The 16498-nt window shown below is 45.6% G+C and overlaps 1 non-coding gene across 1 annotated transcript; it reads left to right on the forward strand.

Annotated features, from left to right (window-relative positions):
* The first annotated feature begins 15512 nt into the window (after positions 1–15512).
* Positions 15513–15653, forward strand: LOC123454399. The gene has a single exon (XR_006633362.1).
* The last annotated feature ends 845 nt before the right edge of the window (positions 15654–16498 follow it).

A 16498-nucleotide genomic window follows, 5' to 3' on the forward strand; every position in this document is an offset into this window, starting at 1 on the left:
TCTGAGAGTCGTTTGATCTGATAAGCTTTACATGTCCTATAAGAAAATCTTGCCCTGTGGGAATTATCTAAGGGCTCTGGAGAGCAGCTAGACTTTGAGTTAAATATACAGTCTAAACACCTTTTATTCCTCATGTGTCCTTGGGACTCATTTATTTGGCTCATTTTAAGAATTATTATTATTATTGTTTTTGGTTTTTCAAGGTAGGGTCTCACTCTAGCCCAGGCTGACCTGGAATTTACTATGTAGTCTCAAGGTGGCCTCCAGCTCATGGTGATTCTCCTACCTCTGCCTTCCGAGTGCTGAGACTAAAGGCGTGTGCCACCACGCCCGGCAAAATTTATTTATGGGGGGGGGAGAAAATTGGCATGCCAGGGACTTAGCCACTGCAATTGAACACCAGAAACATGCCTCACCTTGTGCATCTAGCTTATGTGGGATTTGGAAGTCAAACCTGGGTCCTTAGGGTTCACAGGCAATCACCTTAACCTCTAAGCCATCTTTCCATCCCTGGTTCATTTTTTAAAACTGTTTTTATTTATTTATTTGCAAGGAGAGAGAGGGAGAGAAAAAGAGAGGGAGAGAGAAAGAGAGAGAGAATGGGCATGCTGGGCCTTTTGCTACTGTAAACCCACTCCAGATGCATGCACCACTTTGTGCACCTGGCTTTGTGTGGGCATTGGGGAACCGAACCAGGCTGTCAGGCTTTGCAAACAAGGGCCTTAACCTCTGAGTGATCTCTCCAGCCTGACCTGGCTCGTTTTCGCTTTAGGTCTTGGCCTTTTTCCACTGGCCACACTGTTCCCAAAGGGTAAGCATTTAAACTCTTTCCTGGAAGATGAGAATCTGCTCCCACAGAATCTTTGTTAGTTCACCTAAAGTGAGTGCAGCAGCAGCGCCGATCTCTGCCTCACAGTCACTCTTGATAAGCTTCCACTCCTTGGCCCTCAGGTTTCCTAGACTCCTCCCTGTGCTCCTGGCTAGATGTAGTTGGCAAACTTTCTAGCATATGGGTCTGCCTCCCTGGGTTGGAAGGCTTTGTAAGCAAGGGCCTTTAACTGATTTAATCTCCTTAGCTCTGAAAGGGAACTCTTTTTTTTTTAATTTAATTTTTTTGTTTACTTTTATTTATCTCAGAGCGACAGGCAGGGAGAGAAAGAGGCAGGGGGGGGAGGGGGAGGGGGAGGGGGAGAGGGAGATGGAGAGAGAGAGAGAGAGAGAGAGAGAGAGAGAGAGAGAGAGAGAAAGAAAGAAAGAGAGAGAATGGGCATACCAGTGCCTTCAGCCACTGCAAACGAACTCCAGACGCATGTGCCCCCTTGTGCATCTGGCTAGCATGGGTCCTGGGGAATCGAACCTAGAACCATGGTCCTTAGGCTTCACAGGCAAGTGCATAACAGCTAAGCCATCTCTCTAGCCCTAATTTTTATTTTTATTTTTGGTTTTTAGAGGTAGGGTCTCATTCTACCCAGGCTGACCTGGAATTCACTATGTAGTCTCAGGGCAGCTTAGAACTCACAGCAATCTTCCTACCTCTGCCTCTTGAGTGCTGGGATTAAAGGCGTGCGCCACCACACCCAGTTAATTTTTATTTTTTATATTTTTATTTTTATTTGATTTTTTTCGAGGTAGGGTCTCACTCTAGTCCAGGCTGACCTGGAATTCACTATGTAGTCTCAGGGTGGCCTTGAACTCACTCCTCCTACCTCTGCCTCCTGAGTGCTGGGATTAAAGGTGTGAGCCACCATGTCCAGCTTTTATTTTTTATTTTATGAGGCAGAGAGAGAGAGAGAGAGAGAGAGAGAGAGAGAGAGAGAGAGAGACACGGAGGGAGGGAGGGAGAGAGAGAGGGAGAGGGAGAGAGAGAGAGAGAGAGAGAGAGAGAGAGAGAGAGAATTGGCATGCTAGGGCCTCCAGCCAGTGCAATTGAACTCTAGATGCTGCGCCCCCTTGTGTGCATGTGCGACCTTGCGTGATTGCTTCACCTTGTGTGTCTGGCTTATGTGGGACCTGAAGAGTCAAACATGGGTCCTTAGGCTTCCCAGGCAAGCACCTTAACTGCTAAGTCATCTCTCCAGCTCCCAGAACTCTTTTTTAAATTTTAAATATTTTATTTATTTACAAACAGAGAGATACAGATGAGAGAGAGAGAGAGAACGGGCATGCCAGCCACTGTAAATGAACTCCAGATGCATGTGCTACTTTCTACATCTGGTGTTTTAAAAATTATTTTTATTTATTTGAGAGAGTGAGATAGGAAGACACACACACACACACAGAGAGAGAGAGAGAGAGAGAGAGAGAGAGAGGGAGAGAGAATGGGCTTGCCACTGCCTCCAGCTACTGCAAACAAATTCCAGACACATGTGCCCCCTTGCGCATTTGGCTTATGTGGGTATTGGGGAATCGAACCTGGGTCCTTTGGCTTTGCAGGCAAATGCCTTAACCACTAATCCATCTCTCCAGCCCTACATCTGGTTTTATGTTGGGTACTGGGGAACAGAACCTGGTTCATTAGGCTCTGAAGCCAAGTGCCTTCCTTAAATGCTGAGCCATCCCTCCAGCCCAGGGAGCTCTCATACACTGCTGGTGGGAATTTTGGCTGGTGCAATCACTATGAAAATCAACATGGAACTTCCTCCAGACACTGGAAATAAAACTACCACAAGATTCAGCTATTCCTCTCCTGGGGATGCGCTCACAGGAAGTGAAGCCCGCACGCTGCCGCGACAGCTGCCTGTCTGTGCTTAGGGCAGCGCTCTTCATAACAGCCAAGCTGTGGAGCTGCTTCACATGGTGGGTAAAGACAATGTGGTGTATCTACACAATGGAGTTTTTTTTAAAAAAAATCTTTTTATTTATTTTATTAGACACGGGGGTAGGAGAGAGAATAGGTGCACCAGGGCCTCTAGCCACTGCAAACGAACTCCAGACACATGCGCCCCCATGTTCATCTGGCTTATGTGGGACCTGGAGGATCGAACCTGGGTCCTTAGGCTACTCAGGCAAGTGCCTTAACCGCTAAGCCATCTCTCCAATCCTTCAATGTAGTTTTATCCAGCCATATAGAATAATGAAATTATGTCTTTTTCAGGAAATGATCATTAAGTTAAGCAAAATAAATCAGATTCAGAAAGGCAAATGTCTTGTGTTTTTTCCCCCATTTTCATAATTTAGATTTTTAAAAAAATATATAGGCTGGGCATGGTGGTATGCACCTTTAATCCCAGCCCATGGGAGACAGATGTAGGAGGACTGGGATCGCCATGAGTTCAAGGTCAGCCTTAGACTACATAGTGAATTCCAGGTCAGCCTGGGCTAGAGTGAGACCTTACCTCAACCTCCCCAAAATACTATATATTACATAATATACACATATACCTCATATATTATATGCTATATATTTTTATTCTATAATGTTGCATATATTTATGTATATATTCATACCTACTCTTAGGGAGTTTCAGACCTCAAATGAAAAAGAAAAAACTAAGCAACTATCAAGTAATAATGTTTTTCCCAGGTTATGTATTAGCATTAAAACAGTAGCCTCCTACAGACATTAGTCAAAGGACAGTTGTTCCCACGCATGGCTCTAGTTACTTAAAAAAGTTATTTATTTATTTATGTGTGTGTGTGTATGAAAGAGAGAGAGAGGGAGAGAGAGTGAGAGGGAGAGAGAATGGGCCCGTCAGGGCCTCTAGCCATTGCAAAGGATCTCCAGAGGTATGCACATGTGTATCTGGCTTACATGGGTTCTGGGGAGTTGAATCTTGGTCCTTAGGCTTTATAGGCAAGTGCCTTAACCACTAAGCCATCTCTCCAGCCTGAGATTAGTTACTTTTGTAAGGGAAAGTAGGACCAATAAATGGAAGAATTTAACATAATGAAGAAACTAACTTTTTCTTGAGACAAGAGTCTCTTGAACTACTGTACCTAGGAAAAGGAGACACTTGAATGATGACATTAAAAAATTTACTTTTATTTATTTATTTGACAGAGAGATAGAGATAGATAGAGGGGGGGGGGGAGAGAGAGAGGGAGAGAGGAAGAGAATGGGCACACTAGGGCCTTTAGCCACTGCAAATGAATTCCCAGATGCATATGCAACTTTGTGCATCTGGCTTATATGGGTCCTGGGGAGTTGAACCTGAGTCCTTAGGCTTCACAGGCAAGTGCCTTAACCTCTGAGCCATCTCTCCAGCCTGCATGAGGGCATTTTGGAGCTAGTCAGAAACTCATATCCTGGGAGTTAACCAAGCCTGCGCTGGCTAACTATTGGGGGAGGGCCTTTTCTGAACCCCCTTGGATGTTGAAGAGGGGATGCTGGGCTCCTGGGGAAGCATTTTGTAAGTCGGGTCTTTTCTAGCCATGCTGCCAGAGGCAAATGCCCGACAGGCTGACTTCCTCCTTTGGTTCGGACCTGGAAACCTGCCCGTACTGTGATGCCAGGGCAGGTGGCTCCTGCAGGTGACCTGGTCCCTTATCTCCTGTGCCCCGCACCTCTCTCCTGCCTTCTCTGGTTTACCTCCCTACAGCAGAAATAACCCAAGGCCAAATATTAACCGTGAAACCATAAAACCACGTGAAGCTCAGATGGCTCCCAGTGGCCTGGACTCTCAGCGCCTTGTTGTTATCAGAAAATGCTGCCTCGCCTCCCGGAGGGCGGAGGGCCCGCAACAATGAGCCACTCAGCACTTCCACACGGAGAGAGTAGTGAGCAAATGATGCTTAAAAAAATATTTTTATTTATTTGACAGAGAAAGAGGGAGACAGAGAGAGAGAGAGAGAGAGAGAGAGAGAAAGAGAGAAAGAGAGAGAGAGAGGGAACGAGAATGGGTGTGCCAGGGCCTCCAGTCACTGCAAATGAACTCCAGATGCATGCGCCCCCTTGTGCATCTGGGCTAACATAGGTCCTGGGGAATCAAACCTGGGTCCTTTTGCTTTGCAGACAAGCAGCTTAACTGCTAAGCCATCTCTCCAGCCTGGCTTCCATGTTTCCATCTGATACTTATTGCTTGGGGAGAGATCAAAGCAGCATCTTTCAGCAAGATATATGTCCTGGTATGGATATCTACATAAATATATGTAATATTACAGGATAATATATAGCATATAATATTCAATCAGGAACTCTCTCCTGGCTTGATGTGTGGGGTCTGATGTGCACACATTTACAGAGAGATCATAGACACCTACATTGTACGGGAAAAACATGCCTACCTTTCATGTACCCTGGTGGACGCCCATCCATAGCCTGTGTCTTATTTTTATAACCTTGTATGGTATCTGTGATATCAACCTCTCTTTGTTGAATTAAGTAGTGAATTAAAAGTACTTATGCCCATTCACATAGTCACCCTCATGTGTACAGCTTTTGAGCACCTGCAGATACACATGTATGCTCATATGATCTCTACACAACACACACACACACTCAGATCAAACACATATGAATAAGCAAATGGGCATATAGATTTTAGGATGACCATACTTAAATAGCATAGCTGGTGGCTGTGACGAGAGAATTCAGTCCTGTGGACGCTGAGACAGGGAAATACGACATTTTGCATGGAAGGACTGCCTCTCAGCTGTGAACGGAGATGCTTCCCATATACTCTGCTGTGGACTGACTGCAGCTGTTCCTGAAGTTCTTATGTTGACGTCCTAACCTTAGGATGATACCTTAGGATGACTCTGTGTTGGAAGATGGGGCCTTTTAAAGAGATAATTAAGGTTAAATGGATGGACTTTAATTGAATCTGGTTGATGTCCTTATAAGCAGTGATTTAAAAAAATATTTTAGTTATTTATTTCCAAGGAGAGAGAGAGAGAAAGAGAGAGAGAGAGAGAGAGAGAGAGAGAGAGAGAGAGAGAACCCAGTCATTGTAAACAATGATGTGTGTGCCACTTTGTGCATCTGGCTTTTATGTGGATACTGGAGAATAGAACCTGGGTCGTTAGACTTTGCAGGCAAGTGCCTTAACCACTGAGTCATCTGTCCAGCCCAAGCAGTGAATTATTAGTATTATTATTAACAATATATATAATTTTCTTTTTTTGGTTTTTTGAAGTAGGGTCTCACTCTAGCTCAGACTGACATGGAATTCACTGTGTAGTCTTAGGGTGGCCTCAAACTCATGGTGATCCTCCTGTCTCTGCCTCCCCAGTGCTTGCATTAAAGGTGTGTGCCACCATGCCTGGCTAACAACATATTTGTTTTATTAATTTTTTTATTAAATTATTTATTTATTTATTTGAGAGTGACAGACACAGAGAGAAAGACAGATAGAGGGAGAGAGAGAGAGAGAATGGGCGTGCCAGAGCTTCCAGCCTCTGCAAACGAACTCCAGACGTGTGCGCCCCCTTGTGCATCTGGCTAATGTGGGACCTGGAAAACCGAGCCTCGAACCGGGGTCCTTAGGCTTCACAGGCAAGCACTTAACCGCTAAGCCATCTCTCCAGCCCTAACAACATATTTTTTATGGATACATCATGTATTGGTACCCTCTTTTTCCTTGTCCCTGCCCCCTTCTGTTGGGGACCCTCCTCAGTGGGGTTGCAGGTATTTCCCATGGGGTTGTGGGTTATGTGTTGTGGGATCAGCAGTCAGTTATTTTTTTTTGAGAGGAGGGAAGAAATGATGTCTCAACCTGTGGCTCTTACAATCTTTCCACCTCCTCTTCCACAAAATTCCCTGAGCCATGGTGGGTGACTTTTAAGATTACTTCAGTGATGAGCTCTTAGGAGCCTCTGGATCTCAGCTTTGGTGGGTGTTGAGTGTCCTCAGGGTCTGTGTCCTTCCCCCTGGTGGTGATATCAGGTTCAGCATGGAAGCAGCACTCTTGCTTGTCTCCCCAATTCCTCTGTGGATTTAGCTGTGGCTTGGCTGAAGTGTGAGGGGTCATTTATCTCCTCGGGTCTCGCTACCTTCTGAAAAAGAAGAACTGATTCTCTAATGGAGTCTGAAGTCAGAGTATAAATGGGATAAATATTATTAATTTAGGGAGAATTTGATGTTTGTAACTCCTCTTTTAGCCAAAGACTAGTGAGAACTTGACGCTGGGGAACATAATCTTTGTCTCCCTAGGATTCTGGTCTAGTTCCCAATTCCAGATATGGGTTCCTTTACACTGAGAGGATCTCTTAGACAATCAGAAAGCTATTGGTTACCCACCAGGGCTGTGTGCCACTATTGCCCTGGCGTGTGCATCTTGTCAGGCTGCTTGCTTCTGGGCAGCTTAGACCTCTGGTTGCTCAGACTGTGGTTGGCCACTTTCCCCCAGTAGCTCATGCTGCGCTTTCCAGCACCAGGTGGGCTAGCTGTCTGGGGACTGGCTCTCTTCTGGATTCCAGCCTGGCCTCTCTAAGCAGTGAACTTTAATGCATAGTGACTATGGGTGCATGCACGCAGAGGAAAGATCTCACACGAGGAAAAATGAAGATGTGGCCATTTACAAGCCAAGGAAGGTTGGCTGAAGGAGAAATCAAACCCACGGACGCCTTGATCTGGGACTTCTAGCCTCCCGAACTGTGTGAAAGTAAATTTCTGTTGTTTAAACCACCCATCCTATGGCATTTTTAAAATTATTTTTCGTTTATGTTTATTTATTTATTTGAGAGCAACAGACAGAGAGAGAGAAAGAAGCAGAGAGAGAGAGAGAGAGAGAGAGAGAGAGAGAGAGAGAGAGGACGGGCCAGGGCTTCCAGCCACTGCAAATGAACTCCGGACACGTGCGCCCCTTTGTGCATCTGGCTAACGTGGGTCCTGGGGAATCCAGCCTCGAACCGGGGTCCTTAGGCTTCACAGGCAAGCACTTAACCGCTAAGCCATCTCTCCAGCCCGAGCTGCAGTTTCTTAAATGAGCGTGAGGTTATGAATTTACGCGGGTACTCCAGTGCCTGGGGCTGGAGTGGAGAACGTTGGCATGTATTTTGGGTTCTGCCACCAACTTGGCTATGTGGCCTTAAAGCAAATTGATTTACCTCCATGGGGGTCTCACTCTAGCCCAGGCTGACCTGGAATTCACTATGGAGTCTCAGGGTGGCCTTGAACTCACGGAGATCCTCCTACCTCTGCCTCCTGAGTGCTGGGATTAAAGGCCAGGCATTGTGCGCCACCATGCTCGGCTTCTTTTACTTGTTTTTCTTCCTCCTCCTTCTCCTTCTTTTTAAAAATATTTATTTGTTTATTTGAGAGAGAGAGAAAGAGAGAGAGAGAGATAAAGAGAGAGAGGAGAGCATGAAAGAATATGGGTGTGCCAGGGCCTTCAGCCACTGTAAGTGAACTCCAGACGCATGTGCCACTTTGTGCATCTGGCTTTATGTGGGTACCAGGGCATCAAACCTGGGATGTTAGGCTTTTCAAGAAAGAACCATTAACCACAGAGCCATTTCTTCAGTCCCTCTTTCTTATTCTTTTGATTTTATCTTTTTATTTTGTTTTTGTTTCTCGAGGGAAGGCCTCTCTCTAGCCCAGGCTGACCTGGAATACACTATTAGGCTCAGGCTGGCCTTGAACTCACAGGGATCCTCTCCCCTCCATTTCCCCAGGGCTGGGATTAAAGGTGTGTGCCACCATGCCCCAGACCCTTCTTGTTCTTTTAAAAGGTTTTGTTAGCTTTCACTGTTCTTTGGTTAAATGGCAACATTATGCCTACCAAAAAGCCTTTTAAATGTTTATGTTTATCACCTTTGATTAATGTTACTTTCACTTTTGGTTAGAGACCCTGCTTTTGACAGATGGTGGTGAATACCCAGGAGGCCCAGTCATCAGCATGACAAGAAGAGAAAACTGAGCGCCTAGCACTAGAGAAGTCATCTCTATCATGCCTCCAGGGCCCGGAGAGCATCAGAGAGGGAGTGGCTGGCTGATTTAGGAGTGTGCTCTCAGGTCTCAGCCAGGGAACCTCTTCCAGGGAGATGGGGGATGACACTGAGAAGCGTCGTTGCTCATCAAAGTAGAAAACAAGATGCTTTTGAGAGCTCACCACTGAAGGAGATTTCCAGCATGCTCTCCAAGGCTCAGGAGAACGTTATGGAAGGGGGGAGGAAAGAATGTAAGAGCCACATGGTGGAGTGTTGCCCACTCGACAGCAACTGATGCGGTCATGATGCTACAGTGGTTGCCAATACCCCCACAAGACCAATGCTGTTCTGCGCCCATAAACATTTTGACCTAGAGGATGTAGGAGGACAAAAGGACATCAAGAGAGAGGGAAGGGGCTGGAGAGATGGCTTAGTGGTTAAAGTGCTTGCCTGTGAAGCCTAAGGACCCACGTTAGACTCTCCAGATCCCACCTTAGCCAGATGCACAAAGATGAGGCAAGTGCAAGGTTGTATATGCCCACTAGGTGGCGCAAGCATCTGGAGTTTGATTGTAGTGGCTGAGGCCCTGGGCCTATTCTGTCTGTCTCTTTCTCTCTCTGAAAGAAAGAAAGAAAGAAAGAAAGAAAGAAAGAAAGAAAGAAAGAAAGAAAGAAAGAAAGAAAGAAAGAAAGAAGAAAGAAAGAAAGAAAGAAAGAAAGAAAGAAAGAAAGAAAGAAAGAAAGAAAGAAAGAAAGAAAGAAAGAAAGAAAGAAAGAAAGAGAGGAAAGATTACCTTCAAATAAAAGGGTCCTCAGTGGAATGGGGGCAGGGGAGAGGGTGGGAACAGCACAAAATCACAAAATCACAGTATGTTCATATATTAAAGTTCCCAATTAAAAAAAGGTTTTCTGTTTTTTCCTTTATGTATTTACGTGTGTGTGTGTGTGTGTGTGTGTGCATGCACACATGCATGGTTGTGCCAGCAAGCACTAGATACTTGTACCACTTTGTGCATCCAGTGTATGTGGGTGGCTTGGGAATTGAAGCCTGGCCCATCAACTTTGAAAGCAAGAGCCTTGAAGCACTTAGTCATCTTTCTAGCCCTGGCTCTAGGTTCTTCTTTTTTTGCTTTTTCGAGGTAGGGTCTCACTCTAGCTCAGGCTGACCTGGAAACCACTCTGTAGTCTCAGGGTGTCCTCGAACTCATGGCGATCCTCCTACCTTTGCTTCCCGAGTGCTGGGATTAAAGGCGTGCGCCACCACGCCTGGCATCTGGGTTCTTATCTGTTAAGTCGTCGGTCCGTCTCCTGGGAAGACCTATGAGTTATAGGTGCTTTGAAGAGTTAAGAACATTTCCTAGGGGCCAGGGTTTATTCATTTATTTCCAGAAAAATTACAAACATTCAGGTACCCTCAACCATGAGTTTGTGGCAGGCACAAGTTCACAGGACAAAGGGTCAGACACAGCGTGGCTGCTACTCCCAAGGGAAATAGCCAAGCCAGAAAAAAGCCTTAGGGAGTCAGCTGTACGCTAGGATCTAGTGTAGTGTGTTTGGTGGTGGTCAGAGGAGGCTGTGACCACCGGGCCTTGGGGAGTTTGGAGAGGTTTCTCGGAGGATGAGAGGATTGGCAGAATTTAATGTGGGGGTGGGGTGGGGAGAGGGAGTTGGGGAGGAAGTGAAACTCTGAATTGGAGGATGGGGCATCTAGATCGAGGACAACCACGTCTGGCCAGAGTTACACCTGGTAAAGATTAAAAAAAAAAAAGAAAGAAAGAAAACCAGAAAATAAGTTAATTTGTGAGTCTTTCTTGGAACTGACCCAGCCCAATGGTTAATCTGCTTTGACCTCTTTAGCAATTGCTTGGATCTCATCCCAGGCATACATAACACTAGGCAAGGATCCGGAGCAGCCCAGAGCAGAACCTAGGGGGGACCTTGGAGGTCACCCTGTCCAAGCTTGAACCTTTTCCAGAGGTAAAATGAGGCCAGGAGAGAAAAAATAGAGGGACTGAGGTTTCACAGGGAGTTAGTTGTCAAAGTGGGGACGTAGCCTAGCACTTGCGAGGCTGAGGTGGGGGGATTGCAATGAGTTTGAGACCAGCCTGGGGCTACAGAGTGAGGTTCAGATCAGCCTGGGTTAGAGCGAGACCTCTTAAAAAACAACAGGCTGGGCGTGGTGGCACGCGGCTTTAATCCCAGCACTCAGGAGGCAGAGGTAGGAGGATCGCCATGAGTTTGAGGCCACCCTGAGACTACGTAGTGAATTCCAGGTCAGCCTGGGCTAGAGCGAGACCCTACTTCAAAAAACAAAACAAAACAAAACAAAAATTAAAAAGGCAGGGTATTGAACTCTGGTCTTAAGCCAGATGTAGGATCCTTACTAGATCATCACCTGGGTTTGAGAGCTGGATTAGGCGTTGGCAGCTCATACCTAGCATTGGGAAAGGTTGAAAGTCTGGATCCATGCGATCGTGTAAGCTGGCTGACTGTCTCTGGGTGAGAGCCCAGACTTGCATGTTGGCTAGCTTCCTAGCAAGTAACCAAGGCCAGTAGTTTCTGGACTTTGGGGCCTTTGATAGTGACGAGACGTCTCCTTGGCTGATAGTGACTATCCCACCAGAAGTGTATCATGCCCACAGCTTCTACCTTTATCTAAATGCTGTTCTGCTCTGAAAAAAACATTTGCAGTAAATTGTGAATCAGTTGCAGAAAAATCAATGTCAGTGGGTGAGCAGATTCTCTAAGAACCAGCACTGATAGGGAAAGAAAGCATGACATATTGAATACTACAAAATAATAGTAATAATAAGGAATTCCCCAGGACCCATATAAACCAGATGCACAAGGTGGCCATGTGTCTGGAGGTCCTTTGCAGCCACTGAAGGCCCTGGAGAGTCTATTTTTTTTTCTCTCTCTCTCTATTCTGCTTCTCTTTCAATAAAGTACAATTTTAAGAAAGGACATAAGGGGGCTGGAGGGATAGCTTAGTGGTTAAGACATTTGCCTGTGAAGCCTAAGGACCCTGGTTCTCTTCCCCAGTACCCATGTAAGCCAGAGGTACAAGTAGGTACATGCATCTGGAGTTTTCTGCAGTGGCTAGAGGTCCTGGTGTGCCCATTTTCTCTCTCTCTTTCTTTCTTAAAGTAAATAAATAAATAAAGACATAAGGGCTGGGGAGATTGCTCAGTGGTTAAATGCACTTGCTTGCAAAACCTGCAGGCCCAGATTTGATTCCCCAATACCCATGTAAAGCTAGATGATCAAGGTAGCACATGCATCTGGAATTTGTTTTCAGTGCCAAGAAGCCCTGGCATGCCAATATTCCTCTTTCTTTCTCTCGTATTCTCTGTCTACTTGCAAATAATTTTGAAAAGACTTAAAAATAGTCAGGAGACTGGTTGGAAATAAGGGGTTTAACAGGAATGAGAGGAGTGCAAGAGAAAGTAATTGGGGTGAATAGGACCAAAATACATTACATATGGGGCTGGACAGATGGCTTAGCGGCTAAAGCACTTGCCTACAAAGCCAAAGGACACAGGTTCACTTCCCCAGTACACATGTAAAGCCAGATGCACCAGGTGGCACATGCATCTGGAATTTGTTTGCAGGGGCTGGAGGCCCTGGCACACCCATTCTCTCTCTCTCTCTCTGCCTCCTTTTCTCTAAAGAAAAAAAAAAAAAAAGACAAACAAAAAATAAATTATATATTGGGGCTGAAGAGAGGGCGCAGCCCTTTCAGCACATGCCTGCAAGGTCTCACAACCCTGGTTTGATTCCCCAGTACCCACATGAAGCCAGATGCGCAGTGGCATGTGCATCTGGAGTTCATTTGCAGTGGCAGGAGGCCCTGCTGTGCCCATTCTCCATTTTCATTCTCTCTCTCTCTCGCTCCTCCATCTCTCTGCTTGCAGGTAAATCAATAAAAATATTAAAATTACTTTACATATGTTTTTTTTTATTTTTTATTTTTCAAGGTAGGGTCTCACTCTAGCCCAGGCTGACCTGCAATTTACTGTGTAGTCTCAGGGTGGCCTCGAATTCACGGTGATCCTCCTACCTCTGCCTCTCGAGTGCTGGGATTAAAGGCGTGTGCCACCATGCCCGGCTAATATGTTTGCATAAATAAAACTGAAAAGGCAGTATGGGGCTGGAGGCGCAGCTCAGTGGTAGAGTGCTTGTTTAACCTAGGCAAGGCCCTGGCTCTGGTTCCCAGCATTGCCAGAGAGGAAAAAAGGTTGAGAATTATAGAAGAATTAAATAAGCAGCCGGGCGTGGTGGCACATGCCTTTAATACCATCACTTGGGAGGCAGAGGTAGGATTGCTGTGAGTTTGAGGCCACCCTGAGACTACATAGTGAATTCTAGGCCAGCCTGGGTTAGAGAGAGACCTTACCTCAACAAACAAACAAGGGCTGGAGAGATGGCTTAGCAGTTAAGGCACATGTTCAAATCTCCAGGTCCCATGTAACCAGATGTAAATTGACATAAGTGTGCAATGTTTTACATGCGCACAAGGGGTCACATGCATCTGGAGTTTGTTCACAGTGGCTGAAAGGCCCTGGCATGCTCATTCTCTCTCTGCCTCTCAAAAATAAAATAATCAAGCCGGGTGTGGTGGCGTATGCCTTTAATCCCAGCACTCAGGAGGTAGAGGTAGGAGGATCGCCGTGAGTTCGAGGCCACCCTGAGACTCCATAGTGAATTCCAGGTCAGCTTGGGCCAGAGTGAGACCCTACCTTGAAAAACTAAGCAAGCAACCAACCAACCAAACAAGCAAACAAACAAACAAAAAAATCATGGCTGGGGATTAAACCCAGTGCTCCATGCATGACAGGCAGGTGGAGAACCACTGAGCTTCACTTCCAGCCCCAAACAACAGAAATTATTCTGTCATAGCTCAGAGAGCTAAATCAAGAGACAGAGTGAGTGGGGGCGCCCTGTTTCTGAAGGCTGTTGGGTAGAACCCTTCTCTGCTTGTCTCCCAGCTTCTGGTATTTTCCTGACTATCTCTGGCAGTTCTCGGCCTGCGCAGAAATGGGCCACAGAAAGGGCATCCCAGGGAAAGGGCACCGCAAGCTCAGTCCTCCTGCCCCTAACTAGGCAGATCGGGCAGGGGAGCTGGGAGATCTTGTCACGTGCACAGCCTGTTGATACAACCTATAAACCAGAACTTTATGACCCCTTACCATTGCTCATCAATATCTACACCCTTTGGGTAGGATAAGAGTCTTCAACAAAAGCAAAATAACTTTTTCTTCTTTAAATAATTAAGCTTTAATTATCTTCCCATTTCATAGTCCTATTTAACACCATGATAAGTAAGAGGAAATGACTTTTGGACGGGTTCAATGACAAAAAAGTTTTCTAAGGAAACGATGTATACACAGATACGCACGCCCACGCCCACAGAGCTGCAAGCACGTGCCTTGCATAGCTTCGTGTCCTGCGTACTCAGCAACCACGCAAGGACCAGCTGCACGAGCAAGGGCTCATATCTTCTCAATGTGCACACGCTGCAAAAATCCTCCGAGCAACCACACGTCACAGAAAAACAAAGCCCAAAGTAAAAGAGCGCAACGCACTAGCACCCCTCAGATGTCCCTAAATATGGAAGGACAGAGGGCTGGGGAGATGGCTTAGTGGTTGAGACGCTTGCCTGTGAAGCCTAAGGACCCAAGTTTGACTCTCCAGGACCCACATAAGCCAGATGCACAAGGCGACACATGTGCCTGGAGTTCATGTGCAAGGGCTAGACGCCCTGGGTGCCCTCTGGCTCTTTCTTTCTCAAATGAATAAATAAAAAAATATATTTTTAAATATGGAAGGAGTCTAAGTGAAAAAAAAAAAATCCCTGTTCATTGACTGCTCTCTAAAATGCTTGGAATTGTGTTTAGCAGTTACCTTAAAAATTTTATTTATTAAGCTGGACATGGTGTCGCACGCCTTTAATCCCAGCACTCGGGAGGAAGAGATAGGAGGATCACTGAGAGTTTGAGGCCACCCTGAGATCACATAGGGCTAGAGCCTTGAAAAACTAATATATGGCCAGCTATGGTGGCACATGCCTTTAATCCCATCACTCAGGAGGCAGAGGCAGGAGGATCACAGTGAGTTCTAGGTTAGCCTAGGCTAGAGAGAGAGAGACCCTACCTTGAAAATACCAAAAACATTTTTTTTTATAAGCATACAAAGAATTAGGTTTCATATGGTGTTTTTCAAGCAAATGTTATTTTTAAATTTCTTTTCCTCCCTCTTTCCCCCTGTGGTCTCCCCACCATCCTGGCCTCTTTTGTGCTTTCATAGTATGTTTCCTTTTGTCCCTCCTCACTGTCTCATCGCCTCTTGTTCCCTTCTCATGGTCTTCAATCTCATTTCATATCCCATATAGGCTCTTAGGTCTTCTTAAGTACATGCAGACAAACAGTGCAAGTTAGGATCTATTGCTCTGGCCTGCATTTAAAAAAGTATTTTATTTTTATTTATTTATTTGAGAGAGAGAGAGAGAGAGAGAGAGAGAGAGAGAGAGAGAGAGAGAGAGAAGGGGCGCACCAGGGCCTCCAGCCACTGCAAATGAATTCCAGATGCACATGCCACCTTGTGCATCTGGCTTATGTGAGTCCTGGAGAATCCAACCAAGGTCCTATGGCTTTGCAGGCAAATGACTTAACTGCTAAGCCATATTTCTAGCCCTTGGCCTGTGGTTTTTCTTTTTCTTTTTTTCTGCTCCTCTGTGCCTAGCTCTAACAGGGTCATCTGACAGGGCACACATACTGCGGTTTCCCTCTCAGTTTAGGAGGCCTGTCCTAGGGGTTGGACTGGCTCTTAAAGGCACAAGAGAACAATTAGAAAAAAAAAGTTAGGATCTACATATGAGAGAGAACATGAAATTTTTGTTTTGCTGGCTCTGAATTACCTCACTTAGTTATCTTTTCTCCCCAATTCCACCCATTTTCTTGCAAATTTTAGAAATTCATTAAAAAAATTTTTTTTTTCTGTGCTGGAGAGCTGGCTTAGCAGTTAAACTGGTTGCCTGCAAAACCAAATGATCCAGGTTCAATTCCCCAGGATCCATGTAAGCCAGATGCACAAGGTGAACGCGTCTGGAGTTCGTTTGCAGTGGCTGGAGTCCCTGGTGCGCCCATTCTCTCTCTCTCTCTCCTTCTCTCTCACTCTTAAATAAAATAAATATTTTCTTACAGTGTAGGGCCAAGAGCTCATCAGATATTTAATTTCATTAGTACTTGACCAGTTATAGTTCTTTGTATCTGTCTCCCACTGCCAAAAGATTAAAAATAAATAAATAAAAAGAAAGCAAGAGAAGAGAAAAAGCTTTTCTGACAGGACTGAGAGCAGAATTCTCCTATGGGTTTAGAGATAAATATTACCTGGGTGTGGTGGTGCACACCTTAAATCCCAGCACTTGGGAGGCAGAGGTAGGAGGTGGCTAAGTTTGAAGCCAGCAAGAGACTCCAGAGTGAATTCCATTCAGGTCAGCTTGGGCTAGAGTGAGACCCTACCTCGAAAAACCACACACAAAAAGATAAATATTTAGGAAACAGTTTGACTGCATATCCATTTAACCGTACAATAATAGTGGGTTTTCCCGTAGGGTCTACGTTCTTCCCAGCCATGGGCCTCTGACCCAGCTTTCAGTACCAGGCATGAACTCCCACCTGTGGAGGGATGGA

The sequence above is a fragment of the Jaculus jaculus genome, chromosome 13 (genome assembly GCF_020740685.1).
Source record: "Jaculus jaculus isolate mJacJac1 chromosome 13, mJacJac1.mat.Y.cur, whole genome shotgun sequence".
Lineage (NCBI taxonomy): Eukaryota > Metazoa > Chordata > Mammalia > Rodentia > Dipodidae > Jaculus > Jaculus jaculus.